General features: G+C 34.5%; 1 protein-coding gene across 4 annotated transcripts in view; it reads left to right on the plus strand.

Annotated features, from left to right (window-relative positions):
* The window catches only part of LOC132126274 (voltage-gated potassium channel subunit beta-2-like), a 180901-nt gene that overhangs the window by 16937 nt on the left and 144982 nt on the right, over positions 1–18982 (plus strand). The window contains exon 1 of one of the 4 annotated variants that reach the window (XM_059537431.1): positions 16321–16350. The exons of 2 other annotated variants lie outside the window; for them this stretch is intronic. The gene's annotated coding sequence lies outside the window, so the exon portion shown is untranslated. One more of the 4 variants, XM_059537432.1, reaches the window with a different exon arrangement.

Genomic DNA, 18982 nt, shown 5'->3' on the forward strand with positions numbered 1-18982 from the left:
TCTAACAGGTTTTGAAATGCTTGTAACTGGCTTGTGAAACTAACTAATTTCAAAGGTTGTTTTATATATATATATATATATATATATATATATATATATAGGATTTTTATTTTAATTACATTTATCATTTTTATTCACAATTTTATTGCTATATTAAATGCTTCTGTAAGTTGTAATCTTTCGTTGTCATATATTTTACATTTTATTAAAATAGGTTCAACTGTTTCACAATATCAAATTTAACACAAAGTCCAGACACATGTATTTCATCTTATAAATAATGACTGATTAAGTGCAATGTGTCCAATTCTATGGCGAGATCTTCTCTTCTATTCCCAAAAATTCTCCATTCATTTCCAACCGGTCTTTGAATATTATATAAATGCTGGCATTTATTCTAACCAACCCATTTAATTTGACACATATCTTTTTATTTTTATTTATTTTTAATTAGACCTTTTATTTCTAATTTACTCATTGGAGTATTAAATAAGATGTCTGACATTTTAATGGTCCACTTTTATCTGGTCCACTACTTTCATCAACTACAAAATAAATCTTTGTTATTGCTTGTATTCTGAACAAACTCTGTAAAATGTGTGACAAAATGCTTTGTCTAGTAGAAGCTTCACCACTCTTTAAACTTGATAGTACTGAAAATGAGTCTGAACATATGACTACTTTAAGGTGTTCAACCCCACTGAAGAGCCAAAAATATGACAATCATTTCTGTAGTATAAACGGACGGATGATTAGATGTACTTTCTGGTATTCTATGCTCTTTATTTTTAATCTAAACAAAAGACCTTGATGTTTTATTTAATTTTAATAAGTCACTCACACATACTTTAGTAGTCTAAACCCTTGAATATGTCTTTTATGATGTCAATATTAACTTCTATCATTGCTATATCAATTAAAACATGCGTTTAGGCAAACACAAATATTAAACAGGAATGAATGTGATATGTCAAGATGGGATTGTCTTGCCAAAGAAACTTTTACAACATTACAGGAAAGGCTAAATATTTCATCTCTAGTAGTGCGTAGAAACGCGTCTGGTGTCTACCTTTGGTGTTAACTTTTACGACCATGTCAGCGAAGACTGTAAACGGGGTTCTGGTGTTGTAAATGGTGTGCTGCTGGTCAGCTAAAGTAAAAAATTGTTTGTGTATTCCGTGATCAAAGGGATGACAATTTCGACTTTATGACTTTATGATGATCGCAAGGTTAGCTGAAAGTTCATTTACTGGTCAAAAGGATGTGAAATCTTTTAACAAGTCAGACCATAGAAAAATGTAGTTTAATTCAAATTAATTTAGTTTTGTTTTAGTTACATTTATAATTTTTATTAACCCATAGATCTTTCAACCTCAACATAGATGTACTGAGAATGCAAACAAGTACGCAAACACAACCATACAATCATAAACAAACACACACACACTCACACACACACACACACACACACACACACACACACACACACACACACACACACACAGATACAAATTTAAACATACAGAAAACATGAACATGTAACCAAACAAATACAAATATACACTCAAACAGGTACATAAATACACAAACAAACAAGCGTAGTCTACCTTGCTTTTTTCAAGTCTCAATACACCCACACACACACACACACACACACACATACTTTCCTTCTCCCACGCTTATGTCGTGTTATCTAGTAAATAAACCAGACATATGTAGTTAAAAGTATCCCCATTTAACAATATAACAGGAAAGAAATATATCGTCTCAGGTCGTGCATCGAAACGTGACTGTGTCCGGCGTCTGGTGTTGTCATTTAACCGCCAAAACCATCCAGTCATACATCCCAATGTTAGGATTAACAAGACAGAGGGTGTTTTATATACATATTATTATTTTTATTAACCCATAGATCTTTCAACCTCAACATAGATGTACTGAGAATGCAAACAAGTACACAAACACAACCATACAATCATAAACAAACACACACACACACACACACAGATACAAATGTAGACATACAGAAAAACATTAGATGTCCTTTATCACTTTCCAAATGGGGTTGTTAACCATGATGTTTAAAATAGTTTAAAAAGTATTATTTTTTAGCTTTCATGTAGGATTCATGTCAGCACTCAAATGTTTTTAGCAAGAGTCCAGAGACAGATGAAAATAGATGCGTGAAGAAAAAAATTTAAGAGTTTTTTAATGACAGACTAGTTGGTTTAGATTGTTTAAAACAACTGAGTTTATGCATTTCTCTTGAATGTGTGTACGGTAACTGTTGTATACATGAAGCAGAAGAAATACATAAACGCATTGTGGTTGATGTTAAACAATAAAAAATATATTATTTATATATCATAACGTACTTTCTTTTCAAAACACAATAAACATTCTTATGACTTTTTAACTGCGAACAACCGGTTTGGTTGGAAAATAAAAAATAAATAAAAACATATTAGGTTTCTTAGTTAGATTGCTTATAGTTTGTAGTAAAATCACATATATAAGCTAAAACATTTTTCTTTCAAACCACGCGGTTTCGACACACATTCCTCACAAAACTGCCGACAAAGACCTTAAGTTTTTGTTTTAACGTTTAGCTGTAACTGAGACCTTGGGGGGAATTATTTTACGCACAGTTTTGGGGAAGTTACTATGAACTTTGCAATAGGTTATAGATCACAAATGAACCTATTTAAAATCTAAAAGGTTGCGCAACTATATAAATTTCTTTAAAAAAGTAATGTAACTGATAACATTTGATTACATGTTTATGACTTGTAATGTTTTTAACCGTTAATCTTTTGAAACGTCTAAACAGGACAGGGGTTAACAGTGCTCAACAACTAATGACCATCAGACTTTTCAAAATCCTTCATCACTTAAATTAGGATTGTGATCGTGATTTCATTTTAAAGCACAACCACCACAAAATCAGAATTGCTTGGAGATTAAATACATAGAGTAGTTAGAGTTAGTTAAGGTGGTTTACGAAATATATTAATTAAATCTGTACGTGTGTGAAAAAATATTCAGATGTAACATTTTCATAATTAACCGCAATTTAATTATTTTTCTGTGACTGTAACTGATTACATTTTATTTTTGTAATCAAATGATATAATTTAGCTATATGTAACTAGTTGATCCCTAACACTGATTATGCATTCTGACAATAATAGATTGTGAAAGTGTTCATTATCCTCTTTAACTTTAAAAATGCGGACAGTGTCGCTTAACACTAGTTTGGCAAACAAGGGTTTGCTCTTAAAACAACCACCAGACCCCGACTTGAAAGCACCGTGACAAGTATAGCCATTGCAGAAATTTATTATAGAGATGTAGTAAGATAAACTCTGGATGCACGATTGACCGACTTATGACATGTTTACCATATTATTACAAGGCCCTGCTTACCTAGTTTTATAATTAAATATGTCTGTAAAATAAACAAACATACACACAATCTCCAGAACGGGGTCTGATGATGGGTCTTCATCATTTACCGATGAAGACAGACTGGATATTCAGACCACAGCAGCAGGACACGATTGTCTTTTTCTAAAGATAAAGACAATTATTTGGTTTCAGGACACACGCATCCTAATGGTTCACAAGATAACATAACAACGGTTGCTCCATTACAGCATAGCCAACCCTATTTTAGCCTGTTTTAGCACATGTACAGTATATCGTATTATTCTTGAATATAGTCGTTTAGTCTAAATATGTGTTAACAGTTATTTATTGTTATTATATGTATTATATGTTTTTGTTTTACAAAGGGGTTCAATTTAATACATTTAACTAATACCTCATTCAAGCTATGTAGATCTTCAGGTCAGGGAACTACAATACCCATCATACACCTTTGCAAATCTCTTTTTTGTGATCTGTTTTACTGATGCAAAGTCCGATTCACTTCTGAAAATGATTCATTTGGACAGTTTGGTTCAATGAACCGATTCATAGGCCCCTTAAGTCATTTTCGCAGTTATGTCAGTACACATTTTTCTTTCTTCTAACAACTCAAGAGTCATTTTATTTCCGTGAATCATCTAAATAAATGTATTGTGTGAACACATATTGGTGATCATTATCATCTGTTCATTTAAGTTAATGCTGAATCATCTAAATAAAGTTAACTGTGTGAACACATATTGGTGGTTATTGTATTTTGTTCATTTAAGTTAGTGATGTTTGTGTTCGCAGTTTTAGGCACAGTGCCTCTGTCATTTGTTTAGCTTAAACATCGGTTTTTAGTCAGTTAAAAAAAAGGTGTCAGGCATTAAATTTTTGTATTTTTAACTAACCTAATTATGTCAGAGTTACAGGTTTCGGGCGTTTTTGGTGAGTGTAAGCGGTGAAAACTTAAATGTGACCGTCGAGTAACGTTAGCTACTCAAACGAAGACAAATTGTGTAAGTGTTCATTAAGATGCCGAAATGAAAATAAGCGTACAAATATCCATAATGACAATAAGTACAATATACCCTAAAGACACAATAGCCCCTGCTAAGTACACCTAAAATTTGTTAGAGTGGTGAGATATTTACATTTACCTTTATTCATTTAGCAGATGCTTTTATCCAAAGCGACTTACAGATGAGGACGGTGGAAGCAATCAAAACAACAAAAAGAGCAATGGTATATAAATGTTATAACAAGTCTCAGTTAGGTTAACACAGTACACGAAGCATGGGCTTTTAAATAATATAATAAATAAAAAGAAAACAGATTGAATAAAAAAGGATAGAGCAAGTTAGAGAACTTTACACACACACATATAAATAGATATAAACCGCAATGTTTTTCATAGCGTTACACTTTGAAACCAGAACGATATGTTTCCATGATTTTGTTTGCTCTTTATGTTTGAATCTGTTTACCGTAGTTTTCACCATCCTAATTGCAATGGTTTGGTCTTGCGCTTAGGGCCTATACGACTCGTTTTCCCAGTTTTTGGTCTCGTGTAAGTGGGTCTCTTTGTTCATACCAAGCAATATTTCTGTGAATTTGGGTATTAAAATATTGCTTTAAACATCGTCTTCATTCGAGACGTTTACTTAACATCATTATATTATCCTAGTTTATATCAGATATAAGATATGTTGCTTATTATTATCCAGCCTTTTAATCATAAACCAAAATATCACGGCCGACTCGAGTGATCATCTTGGGCGATCATCTTGATCATCTTGGGCGGAGCCATCTTGGGCGTGACCAATGTTTATGACTTCCTGATGACAATCCCCCACATCGTGTACATCATACAAGGGGTTGAGGGTGGGTCCAATCACTAAAACCAACAAAGACTACTACGCTACAGTTGCCTGCTGTGAACAATAAACTATACAATAAATCTATAAACCAGAAATTCATCGTGAATTAAAACATTACATCCGCATTCGGCGACAAAGTTCTATATCGATTAGGGCCAAAGTTTATGCCTTGGAAGGAATCGAATTCTGAAAAAGTCGTCTGACGCTGCACAAAGACCCATGGAGGGTAAATGGAGCTGCGCTGTTGAGACATTATAAAAGATAAAAGACATTATCGACCCTGTTTTTAAACTACACTACAGAGGACAGATGATCGGTCTGATACAAAAGATCATCACGGCGGAATGCGACCCAAATCACGATTGTACGGGCGATAGCAAGCGGGAAAAAAATCTCAGTAGCCAAATGAAACTTGTAAGAAGTCTGAAATATACATGGCCTGATTTGACGAGCATATTTTTAACTGGGATGGACCCGGTGTATGTTTCTGCACGTAAAATTCTGGAAGTGATGTCTGAATGTGAAGATGAGATGGACGTTAATGACGTTCTCTATCTGTGTACATCTGTAACAGATCAATGTGTGCTGTTGGCTTCCAAAAATTATGATTCTATGACCTGTGAAATTGTTGCATCGGTGGTTGATTTTATATTGGAGCAAAACATGTTAATCTGCAGAGATTTTCTATTCTGGTTAGATTCCCTGTAATGTCATGTTTGTTTTTAATGACAATTTGATCATTTTCTTCACTACATCGATGTATATTCAACAATATAGTGTTGAAATAAATGATTGATCCACTTCACTCGCTATTCTGTTCTCGGAGTTCAGAAACTTTTTGGTTTGTTTGTTAACAATTCAATAATAATAAGCAACATATCTTATATCTGATATAAACCAGGATAATATAATGATGTTAAGTAAACGTCTCGAATGAAGACGATGTTTAAAGCAATATTTTAATACCCAAATTCACAGAAATATTGCTTGGTATGAACAAAGAGACCCACTTACACGAGACCAAAAACTGGGAAAACGAGTCGTATAGGCCCTAAGCGCAAGACCAAACCATTGCAATTAGGATGGTGAAAACTACGGTAAACAGATTCAAACAGAAAGAGCAAACAAAATCATGGAAACATATCGTTCTGGTTTCAAAGTGTAACGCTATGAAAAACATTGCGGTTTATATCTATTTATATGTCTGTGTGTAAAGTTCTCTAACTTGCTCTATCCTTTTTTATTCAATCTGTTTTCTTTTTATTTATTATATTATTTAAAAGCCCATGCTTCGTGTACTGTGTTAACCTAACTGAGACTTGTTATAACACTTATATATCATTGCTCTTTTTGTTGTTTTGATTGCTTCCACCGTCCTCATCTGTAAGTCGCTTTGGATAAAAGCATCTGCTAAATGAATAAAGGTAAATGTAAATATCTCACCACTCTAACAAATTTTAGGTGTACTTAGCAGGGGCTATTGTGTCTTTAGGGTATATTGTACTTATTGTCATTATGGATATTTGTACGCTTATTTTCATTTCGGCATCTTAATGAACACTTACACAATTTGTCTTCGTTTGAGTAGCTAACGTTACTCGACGGTCACATTTAAGTTTTCACCGCTTACACTCACCAAAAACGCCCGAAACCTGTAACTCTGACATAATTAGGTTAGTTAAAAATACAAAAATTTAATGCCTGACACCTTTTTTTTAACTGACTAAAAACCGATGTTTAAGCTAAACAAATGACAGAGGCACTGTGCCTAAAACTGCGAACACAAACATCACTAACTTAAATGAACAAAATACAATAACCACCAATATGTGTTCACACAGTTAACTTTATTTAGATGATTCAGCATTAACTTAAATGAACAGATGATAATGATCACCAATATGTGTTCACACAATACATTTTTTTAGATGATTCACGGAAATAAAATGACTCTTGAGTTGTTAGAAGAAAGAAAAATGTGTACTGACATAACTGCGAAAATGACTTAAGGGGCCTATGAATCGGTTCATTGAACCAAACTGTCCAAATGAATCATTTTCAGAAGTGAATCGGACTTTGCATCAGTAAAACAGATCACAAAAAAGAGATTTGCAAAGGTGTATGATGGGTATTGTAGTTCCCTGACCTGAAGATCTACATAGCTTGAATGAGGTATTAGTTAAATGTATTAAATTGAACCCCTTTGTAAAACAAAAACATATAATACATATAATAACAATAAATAACTGTTAACACATATTTAGACTAAACGACTATATTCAAGAATAATACGATATACTGTACATGTGCTAAAACAGGCTAAAATAGGGTTGGCTATGCTGTAATGGAGCAACCGTTGTTATGTTATCTTGTGAACCATTAGGATGCGTGTGTCCTGAAACCAAATAATTGTCTTTATCTTTAGAAAAAGACAATCGTGTCCTGCTGCTGTGGTCTGAATATCCAGTCTGTCTTCATCAGTAAATGATGAAGACCCATCATCAGACCCCATTCTGGAGATTGTGTGTATGTTTGTTTATTTTACAGACATATTTAATTATAAAACTAGGTAAGCAGGGCCTTGTAATAATATGGTAAACATGTCATAAGTCGGTCAATCGTGCATCCAGAGTTTATCTTACTACATCTCTATAATAAATTTCTGCAATGGCTATACTTGTCACGGTGCTTTCAAGTCGGGGTCTGGTGGTTGTTTTAAGAGCAAACCCTTGTTTGCCAAACTAGTGTTAAGCGACACTGTCCGCATTTTTAAAGTTAAAGAGGATAATGAACACTTTCACAATCTATTATTGTCAGAATGCATAATCAGTGTTAGGGATCAACTAGTTACATATAGCTAAATTATATCATTTGATTACAAAAATAAAATGTAATCAGTTACAGTCACAGAAAAATAATTAAATTGCGGTTAATTATGAAAATGTTACATCTGAATATTTTTTCACACACGTACAGATTTAATTAATATATTTCGTAAACCACCTTAACTAACTCTAACTACTCTATGTATTTAATCTCCAAGCAATTCTGATTTTGTGGTGGTTGTGCTTTAAAATGAAATCACGATCACAATCCTAATTTAAGTGATGAAGGATTTTGAAAAGTCTGATGGTCATTAGTTGTTGAGCACTGTTAACCCCTGTCCTGTTTAGACGTTTCAAAAGATTAACGGTTAAAAACATTACAAGTCATAAACATGTAATCAAATGTTATCAGTTACATTACTTTTTTTTAAAGAAATTTATATAGTTGCGCAACCTTTTAGATTTTAAATAGGTTCATTTGTGATCTATAACCTATTGCAAAGTTCATAGTAACTTCCCCAAAACTGTGCGTAAAATAATTCCCCCCAAGGTCTCAGTTACAGCTAAACGTTAAAACAAAAACTTAAGGTCTTTGTCGGCAGTTTTGTGAGGAATGTGTGTGAAAACTGCGTGGTTTGAAAGAAAAATGTTTTAGCTTATATATGTGATTTTACTACAAACTATAAGCAATCTAACTAAGAAACCTAATATGTTTTTATTTATTTTTTATTTTCCAACCAAACCGGTTGTTCGCAGTTAAAAAGTCATAAGAATGTTTATTGTGTTTTGAAAAGAAAGTACGTTATGATATATAAATAATATATTTTTTATTGTTTAACATCAACCACAATGCGTTTATGTATTTCTTCTGCTTCATGTATACAACAGTTACCGTACACACATTCAAGAGAAATGCATAAACTCAGTTGTTTTAAACAATCTAAACCAACTAGTCTGTCATTAAAAAACTCTTAAATTTTTTTCTTCACGCATCTATTTTCATCTGTCTCTGGACTCTTGCTAAAAACATTTGAGTGCTGACATGAATCCTACATGAAAGCTAAAAAATAATACTTTTTAAACTATTTTAAACATCATGGTTAACAACCCCATTTGGAAAGTGATAAAGGACATCTAATGTTTTTCTGTATGTCTACATTTGTATCTGTGTGTGTGTGTGTGTGTGTGTGTGTTTGTTTATGATTGTATGGTTGTGTTTGTGTACTTGTTTGCATTCTCAGTACATCTATGTTGAGGTTGAAAGATCTATGGGTTAATAAAAATAATAATATGTATATAAAACACCCTCTGTCTTGTTAATCCTAACATTGGGATGTATGACTGGATGGTTTTGGCGGTTAAATGACAACACCAGACGCCGGACACAGTCACGTTTCGATGCACGACCTGAGACGATATATTTCTTTCCTGTTATATTGTTAAATGGGGATACTTTTAACTACATATGTCTGGTTTATTTACTAGATAACACGACATAAGCGTGGGAGAAGGAAAGTATGTGTGTGTGTGTGTGTGTGTGTGTGGGTGTATTGAGACTTGAAAAAAGCAAGGTAGACTACGCTTGTTTGTTTGTGTATTTATGTACCTGTTTGAGTGTATATTTGTATTTGTTTGGTTACATGTTCATGTTTTCTGTATGTTTAAATTTGTATCTGTGTGTGTGTGTGTGTGTGTGTGTGTGTGTGAGTGTGTGTGTGTTTGTTTATGATTGTATGGTTGTGTTTGCGTACTTGTTTGCATTCTCAGTACATCTATGTTGAGGTTGAAAGATCTATGGGTTAATAAAAATTATAAGATGTAACTAAAACAAAACTAAATTAATTTGAATTAAACTACATTTTTCTATGGTCTGACTTGTTAAAAGATTTCACATCCTTTTGACCAGTAAATGAACTTTCAGCTAACCTTGCGATCATCATAAAGTCATAAAGTCGAAATTGTCATCCCTTTGATCACGGAATACACAAACAATTTTTTACTTTAGCTGACCAGCAGCACACCATTTACAACACCAGAACCCCGTTTACAGTCTTCGCTGACATGGTCGTAAAAGTTAACACCAAAGGTAGACACCAGACGCGTTTCTACGCACTACTAGAGATGAAATATTTAGCCTTTCCTGTAATGTTGTAAAAGTTTCTTTGGCAAGACAATCCCATCTTGACATATCACATTCATTCCTGTTTAATATTTGTGTTTGCCTAAACGCATGTTTTAATTGATATAGCAATGATAGAAGTTAATATTGACATCATAAAAGACGTATTCAAGGGTTTAGACTACTAAAGTATGTGTGAGTGACTTATTAAAATTAAATAAAACATCAAGGTCTTTTGTTTAGATTAAAAATAAAGAGCATAGAATACCAGAAAGTACATCTAATCATCCGTCCGTTTATACTACAGAAATGATTGTCATATTTTTGGCTCTTCAGTGGGGTTGAACACCTTAAAGTAGTCATATGTTCAGACTCATGTTCAGTACTATCAAGTTTAAAGAGTGGTGAAGCTTCTACTAGACAAAGCATTTTGTCACACATTTTACAGAGTTTGTTCAGAATACAAGCAATAACAAAGATTTATTTTGTAGTTGATGAAAGTAGTGGACCAGATAAAAGTGGACCATTAAAATGTCAGACATCTTATTTAATACTCCAATGAGTAAATTAGAAATAAAAGGTCTAATTAAAAATAAATAAAAATAAAAAGATACGTGTCAAATTAAATGGGTTGGTTAGAATAAATGCCAGCATTTATATAATATTCAAAGACCGGTTGGAAATGAATGGAGAATTTTTGGGAATAGAAGAGAAGATCTCGCCATAGAATTGGACACATTGCACTTAATCAGTCATTATTTATAAGATGAAATACATGTGTCTGGACTTTGTGTTAAATGTGATATTGTGAAACAGTTGAACCTATTTTAATAAAATGTAAAATATATGACAACGAAAGATTACAACTTACAGAAGCATTTAATATAGCAATAAAATTGTGAATAAAAATGATAAATGTAATTAAAATAAAAATCCTATATATATATATATATATATATATATATATATATATATATATATATATATATATATATATATATATATAAAACAACCTTTGAAATTAGTTAGTTTCACAAGCCAGTTAAAAGCATTTCAAAACCTGTTAGATGTTTTTACAACAGCTTGATGTCTAACTGATATGTAGACGCCTGTAATCACACAGACACCGACACATTCGGGTTTCGGTGCTTGAGATGACCGAGATGACGTCTGGTTTATTTACTAGATAACGCGACACAAGCTTGACAGAAGGAAAGTGTGTGTGTGTGTGTGTGTGTGTGTGTGTTAATTGACATAGCTTGAGAAATTAAGCTTGACAAAAATAAAAAATATATCGACGGAGATAGTCTAAATTTAGACTAGTCATAGATTAAAGTAATTAACTTAATACATTAAAAACAAATAATGCTTTTTCAACTAGGTTTTTTTTTTAAGACTAGCCTAAAAGTAAATAAAAATTGTATAGGTCTACATCATTTAAAAAGTAAAAATTGACCATATGTTTAAACGGATATAAAGTTTTCACTAATTAAGGACTGATGTCTATTTATTAAAAACTACTTAGTTTAATTATTGTAACATTTAAATCTATTTAATGCTGCTATCACGCCTCCTGCCCGGCCCTCTCTAGCGCTGGAGGCGTGGTTTTTTCCGGAGCATTCCCGAGCTTCATTCTAACTGTGTTTGCGGTGATGGTAGGTTGTTTTACGGACGCTTCACAACTCTGCCGGAGGATCTTTTTTTTTTTTTCGTCTAACAGTCTCGCTTTTTAAAATTGTAGTTAGTGGTAAAGTACTGCATAGATTTGACAAATATCTTGTGCTGGTGTTTTAAAGACGGGTCCGATGTATTTTCTTTGAGATCAGTGTAAATGCCTAAGTTACCTATTTTTTTCTTTTGTTTTAACTTTTCACCCGACGTGACAAACGCGTACTTTCTTGGTTTATAACATTGCTTTACGTTCGCTTCTTTTTTTTTTTTGTTTGAGTCCAGCTAACGTTACCAGAGACGTCATAACACTTTGCTGTGAGATCTTTTTTTTCTTTTGTTTAACTCTTGTCAGTAAAATTTTAGTTAGTGGTAAAGTACAACATAGTTTTGACAAGTATCTTGTGCTGGTGTTTTAAAGACGGGGTCTGGTGTATTTTATTTTAGATCCGTGTAATGTCTACCATCTTTTTTCTTTTGTTTTAAATTTTCTCTAACCTCGTGACAAACGCCTACTTTCTTGGTTTGTATCGCTGCTTTACATTCGTTTCTTTTTTTCAGTTTGAGGTAAGGTACAAATGCTAAAACTCTATTACCTAGTTTTCTTTATTTTCTAACTGGTAACAAAACACCATTTTTAAATTGTAATGCTACAAGCGCTCACATCTTTTTCACGTATTGCTTAACGAAAACATATCTGATAGTTTTGACTCGTTTGGTTGTATCAGATAAATAACCAGTAACCTAGTTTTATTTCATTTGTAACAACTTTAACAACGTTTTACACTTTTCCAACTACGAAAACGATCATTACATTGTTTCCATTGCTGCTATGCGTTTATAACCTTTTTCTTGAAATACACTGTTTATTTAAAACCTTAATAAAATCTTCCCTTACACCATTTTCATGATTTCGCCCTTTTCAAAGTTTAAAAAAAAACACATAGCTTCCCACAACTTCTCCCCCCCTCCGAAATTCCTCCTTGGTTCATATTAAGGTCACTGGAGGGTGTACAGGGAGGGGAGGGGAGGGGGGTGTACAAACAGGTGTCCAGAAAAGATGGCTTTTATGACCCTCATCAATCAAATTTTTGGAGACAATGTGCACATTACCCTCTCTCATCTGTCATCAGACGTGCAATCTGGGTTATATGAAGCGACGGGAACACTTTTTGTAAGCGAAGAAAACAGAAGAAAACTTTATTCAATAATTCCTTTGTCACCGTTCTCCTCTGTCACTCCATATCACCGTGCTGCGTGTGCTCTTCTGTGTCCTCCGCGCCACAAGGATGTCCTTTTTTTTTTAAATCAAAGCTAAATGCATGTAGAAACAGCGCATTCTTGTGGTGCGGAGGCCACAGAAGAGCATACGCAGCACTTTGACAACGACTTTTCATACCTTTTCTGGACCTTGACACTGTTATTTACTTTGCAGTCTATGGGATAGTCTCAAGCCTCCAGGTTTTCATCCAAAATATCTTAAATTGTGTTCCGAAGATGAACGGAGTAAGCATTAATGCACTAATTACTTAAGTTATTTCCTTTTTTTAACTTGGCTAACACTCCCTCTGAGTCGAAATAAAACAATATCCAGGAGTACTTCATTTACTTAAACAGTACACTGACTGAACTGCTGTGAAGAGAGAACTGAAGATGACCACGAATCGAGCAGCTTGTGTGTTGTGCTAATTGTTCTTTGTGGACCTGGAGGGCTGCGCAACCTGCACACTGTGACTCCGTGTTGTTTCAAGCTCATCATTCTGTGCACAGGATGCACATAAGTGCATGTATTGGCGCCTTTAGTATTATAATACTTTTCTGCGCAATCAAAGATTATTAATAGTCTTTCTTGTTCTGTCCTATCTATCACATGTTGCTGCCTTTATAACTGTGCTATACATTTAAAATAAATGTCTTTTAGATTTCTATATAAATGTATATACTTGGTTTTTTTTCATGAATGTATTTTACAACAATACAAAGAGCAATGTGTAAAATTTTACCAGATTTTAGACATATTCACTTTTATTTGTAAATCAAATATTTCACTAAATTTTATAAAATTATTGTGCACCCGTGATTTTTCTATATATATATTCATTTGTTATTTTTAATTGAAATGAAGTTGTGTATATGCAGTAGATTTTGATTAACATAAAAGAGTGATGATCAGGTCAACACAGAAGTATAGACGGTTTCATCGTGCGCACGCGCCTGGACCTAAGTTAACTTCCGGTTTGTGTTGTGTATATCGGTCTGGCTGCAGTGCCTTCTACAAACGCAGTTAAAGTCAAGGTGATGTGTAGACTGAAGTTGGGGTCAGGTGGTTGTGCTGCGGGATGTGTTTCCCATACATTTATTTATTTTTGGAGACTCGCCACAATTTTAAAACTGATCGATTTTCAAAAAGGCTTCGTTGAATAAACATGAGTAACGTTACGTACTGCATGTTTAATAATAATAATTCCTTACATTTATATGTTTAAATATCAAAACGAGGCACAGGTGTTTTTATATCGCTGTATTTCTGAAGCAAGACTTGCATGTTATATGCCTGATAAAGCAGCGTGTGAGCGTACCAGCTCTGCTTTGTTTACAGCTGTTACTGGGGAAACCTCTATTTCTCGCGCTTTATGTCTATGCTTTAAAACATTTCCTGCTGGCAAAGAATGAATTTGCATTTTCATTAAGTCCGCCTGATCCACGCGGCAAACATATTTTGTTTGTTGTCAAAAAATATCTACTCTAGAGGGACTTGGCTGTTGTTATTGATTCTATTTGGAAGTTTACCGGAAGTTAAGTTAGGTCCACAAAAGCGCGCATACGCAGTAACGTTTGTTTATGTTGTTGCCGTTGAAACCGTCTATAGAAATTCTACATTGGTTTAGAAAAAAAAACGGTATCGGTATCGGATCGGATTGGTTCTGAAAAAATGGTATCGTTGCATCCCTAATAAGTCATTATAATCCATAGTTATGTTCCCACTGGATGCAACTGTTTTGTATTCTATTAAGCACTCAAAGTAAATGCACCACTTTGGACAGTACTTAGGCTAAATGTAGAGGTGTTTCCTTGTGGTCTCCATGCTGCAAGGATTGGAATAGAGGTGGCAAACAGATCTGCTGTAGTATGGCTGGATGTGAGCCAAAGACCAGTGAAACAGTAATGCAATGCTAGAATTGCTGCAGTCCCCGAAACTGAACCCAAACGTCTCATACTAAGGAATGTGCTGATACAACTTGTGTGGAAAATGAGATGATGATCTATAGGGCAGAAGCTGAAATGATGGAAAGGTAGTGCCATCTGATACAGGTTATTTTTAAAAAAAGGTTTTGTGTTGACATGCTTTAAAAACTATGTTTTCTCCATTTCCCTTTACTTGCATCATACTAACATCCTCTTTGGGAAGATTTCTAATATAGAGAAATTAAATAAACTGTCAAAAATAAAGTTATGTCAATGTGTGTGTGTGTGTGTGTATATTTATATTTATATATATATATATATATATATATATATATATATATATATATATATATATGCACCAATAAAGTAATTTAAATAAAATGCAAAGAATGTGGAAAATAAACAGTTTAATATCTGAAATATTATTTAATAGTTGAAATATTAAATTTTGATTCAATTTTATTATAGCTGAAAACTATATTGCTCATATAACTAAAGCTGTGTGGATGGGAAAATTGTAATCAATATTAACCAATAATATAATAGGCTAATAAGCCTATCAAATCCTGATGACATAAAAGCAATTCCTGCTATACGTTATTTCCCACAGAAAAGGATGTATATCCATTTAAGGAAGCTGAATGCATTGGAAATGCAGTTTGATGATGTCCTGTAATAGAGGCCCGGTGTATTTCACCACACACCTGCAGTGTGTCCTTTGACTCAGCATATGCATCACCCAACATAATGCAAAAGAAATACATGTAGAGACTTTCCAGGACGCTTCTCCTGTGAAATCACATCTTTGCAGTGGATTTTTTCTGAAAACATTTTAGCTTAAGCTGTCTCCCTCTCTTTCTGTTCCTTTTTGCACCCGTTGTTTCTCCATATGGTTAGACGTTGCGCTGACTGTGCAGAGCTCTGTGTTAGTGTGATGTAAGGGGGAGGGACCCTGCATTTAACTCACTGTTCCTCAGTCTCTATTCACTGGCATTGTCTCGGGAGACTTGCATGCACTTACAGCTTCTTTCTCTCTCTCTCGCTCTCTCTCTTTTCCATCCGTCCCCTCGCACACACTCATGCACTCAGCCATACGGGCACACACATTGACAGGGTAGCGTGGAGGATAAACCCACTCACCATTCCCGTCTCACCTTCCCCTCCCTCCCTCCCTTCCTCTTTCTCACTCGCCGTCGTTTCTGACGCTCGGCGAAGGCAATCTGGCTGCACCCAGGAAGCACTGCAGCAGGCATCGGCAGAGGTGGGTAGTCAAGCTACAAGGCTCTCTCTCTCTTTGCTTTCTTCTCCATCTCATCCTGTTTCCCACTTAAGCGTGATGGTTTATGTGTGTATGTACCGTGCACCGAAAGGTAATCCTGTCTTTTCCGTCTCAGCATCTGCTTGCTGCATTGAGAGGTATATCTGCATACCATTTAGCACACAGAGTTAAAATCTGATTAATGCATTAATGCTTTAGGCATCATAGTAACATTAAACAGTTGAATGCATTAAAGAGTAATTTGATGGCTGAATACGAGCATCATGCTCTCACCTGCTGCAGTGCCCATCTGTTGCCCACAAATGCTGGCTTTACGCTACGCAGTCTGACATTATGATGCATGTTTTTTTATGGCTTACTTATAGTAGATGCTGTGAAGATAAGGCTGTGTTATGGTTTTCTCTGAGCTGTCATGTTAATATAAGTACTGTCTCTGGAGAGGAAGTGGATTTTCCTGCTAGGTTTTGGTGTGGATGGTGTCGCTCTGCCTCTGGGCACTGGGCCGAGACCGGTGAACACGAGGAAGGTGCAAGTCGCAGGGATTTGGTGCAGTAAGTTTTTAATGGCTGCTACGACACAAAAAAGGTGGCTGCTTTTTGGGTATGATCAAGTATTCTTAGGTACATGTCAAATGGTCTTACCTCAGGAATACACTGATAATTCATCATTATTATAAAAATGAGTATTAACTTTAAAATCACATTTGAAATATTCCCACCAAGGCCATGTACTTATATAGGTGTCCATGATAAATTAAATTTTGAATTGAAATGTCAAGTGGTGTGAGTGGTTACACCATTTGACTCCTGTTACAAGCCTTTCTGTTAGGGGGCAAATTTACTCAAATATCACCAGTTTGTGATGCTGATTAAAGATGTAATATAAACTAACCTTCCATTTAAAACTATTTTCAAGTGTTTAATGTTCACCCAAGAATGAAAATTACCACCTGACTTACTTACCTTCAAGCCTTCCAAGGTGAATATGACTTCACTCTTTCAGACGAATACAATCGATGTTATATTAAAATGTCCTGACTCTTCCAAGCATGATAATGGCAGTGAATCCAGTCGGACTTGTAAACCGAAGGTTGCAGGTTCAAGTCTCAGGTTCAGAAGGAATTGTAGGTGGGGGAAGTGAATGTACACACAACTAATGTGAGACCCTTGAGCAAGGCACCGAACACCCAACAGCTCCACGGGCTCCGCAGCACTGGCTGACCACTGCTCCAGGTGTGTGTGTGTTCACTACTGTATGTGTGCACTTGGATGGGTTAACCACTTCAGCTGTTATTTTGATTTTTTGAGAATTAGGCATATGCAATATTGGACCCACCGGTGGGTCCCCAGAGTTGATGTGGTTAAATGCAGATCACAAATTCCAAGGATGGGTCACCATACTTGGCCACACTTCACTTTACTTTCACTTTACCTTTACTAACTGTAATTACAATACGAGACGAGTTCACTGTTCATCACTATGATGATTTCTTGTCAGAAAGAGGTGTTTTCAGCATATTTCCTACCAAATATTTCATAAACCCATTAAAATTACATTTAGAGATAACTCTAATAAAATCTATTTTTGTGTAATATTTTAAAATGAAGTATTTATTTCTGTGAGTAAGCTTACATGCAATCTAGGTGGACAAAATATGTTATATTTCTCATTCTTTGGCGGTTACACCATTTGACATTTTTATCTACGAACAGTCTTAACTTTTGTAAAAAATGGCACATATGTCATTTTTAATTACATAAAATAAACAGATACGCTGTGTACATTTTAAAATACCTGATGCATGCTTTTAAAACAAGGTTTTAAAAGATTTTTGAATTTCTCATCTTGCCAACCCATTCTTGTCATTGACCCAAAAAATAATCATAACAACGAAACAAGGACTTTAAAAACTATTCAAATGATTTAAAAATGGAAAATGATTAAACATAAAATACAGTGCAATCAGTTCAGACGTAGCATGGATGGCATAATAGCTGAAAGCAGACTCTCCTTGTTTTGTGTGAACCCTTGGTATTTCTGACTCGATCCTAATGATCTGAGTAGTCTGTTAGGTTTATATTCAGTGAGCATATCTGCAAAATATTTAGGTCCTAGGCCATTGAGTGATTTATGAATGAGTAAAAGTACTTTAAAGTCAATCCTAAATGTAACTGAAAGCCAGTGTAAGGACCTGAGGACTGCTGTGATGTGCTCAGATTTTCTGTTTTTTGTCAGAATCCTGGCAGCAGAGTTCTGGATGAGCTGCAGCTTTCTAATTGTCTTCTTGGGAAGACCAGTGACAATACAATTACAATACAATTAAAATAGTCCACCCTGCTGCTGCTAAAAACATGAACAAGGTTCTCCAAGTCTTGACTGGAAACAAAACATCTAATTCTTGCAATATTTTTTAGATGATAGTATGCTGATTTAGTTACTACTGAATGACTACTGAAACTAAGGTCTGTCTCCAGAATCACACCAAGATTCTTGACTTGATTTTTAGTTGTTTGACCCCTAGAGTCAAGGTATGCATTTACCTTGAGAACTTCATCTTTGTTTCCAAATGCAGTGTCTTCAGTTTTCTCCTTGTTTAACTGAAGAAAGTTCTGGC

This window comes from Carassius carassius, chromosome 44, assembly GCF_963082965.1.
Source record: "Carassius carassius chromosome 44, fCarCar2.1, whole genome shotgun sequence".
Taxonomy (NCBI): Eukaryota; Metazoa; Chordata; class Actinopteri; order Cypriniformes; family Cyprinidae; genus Carassius; species Carassius carassius.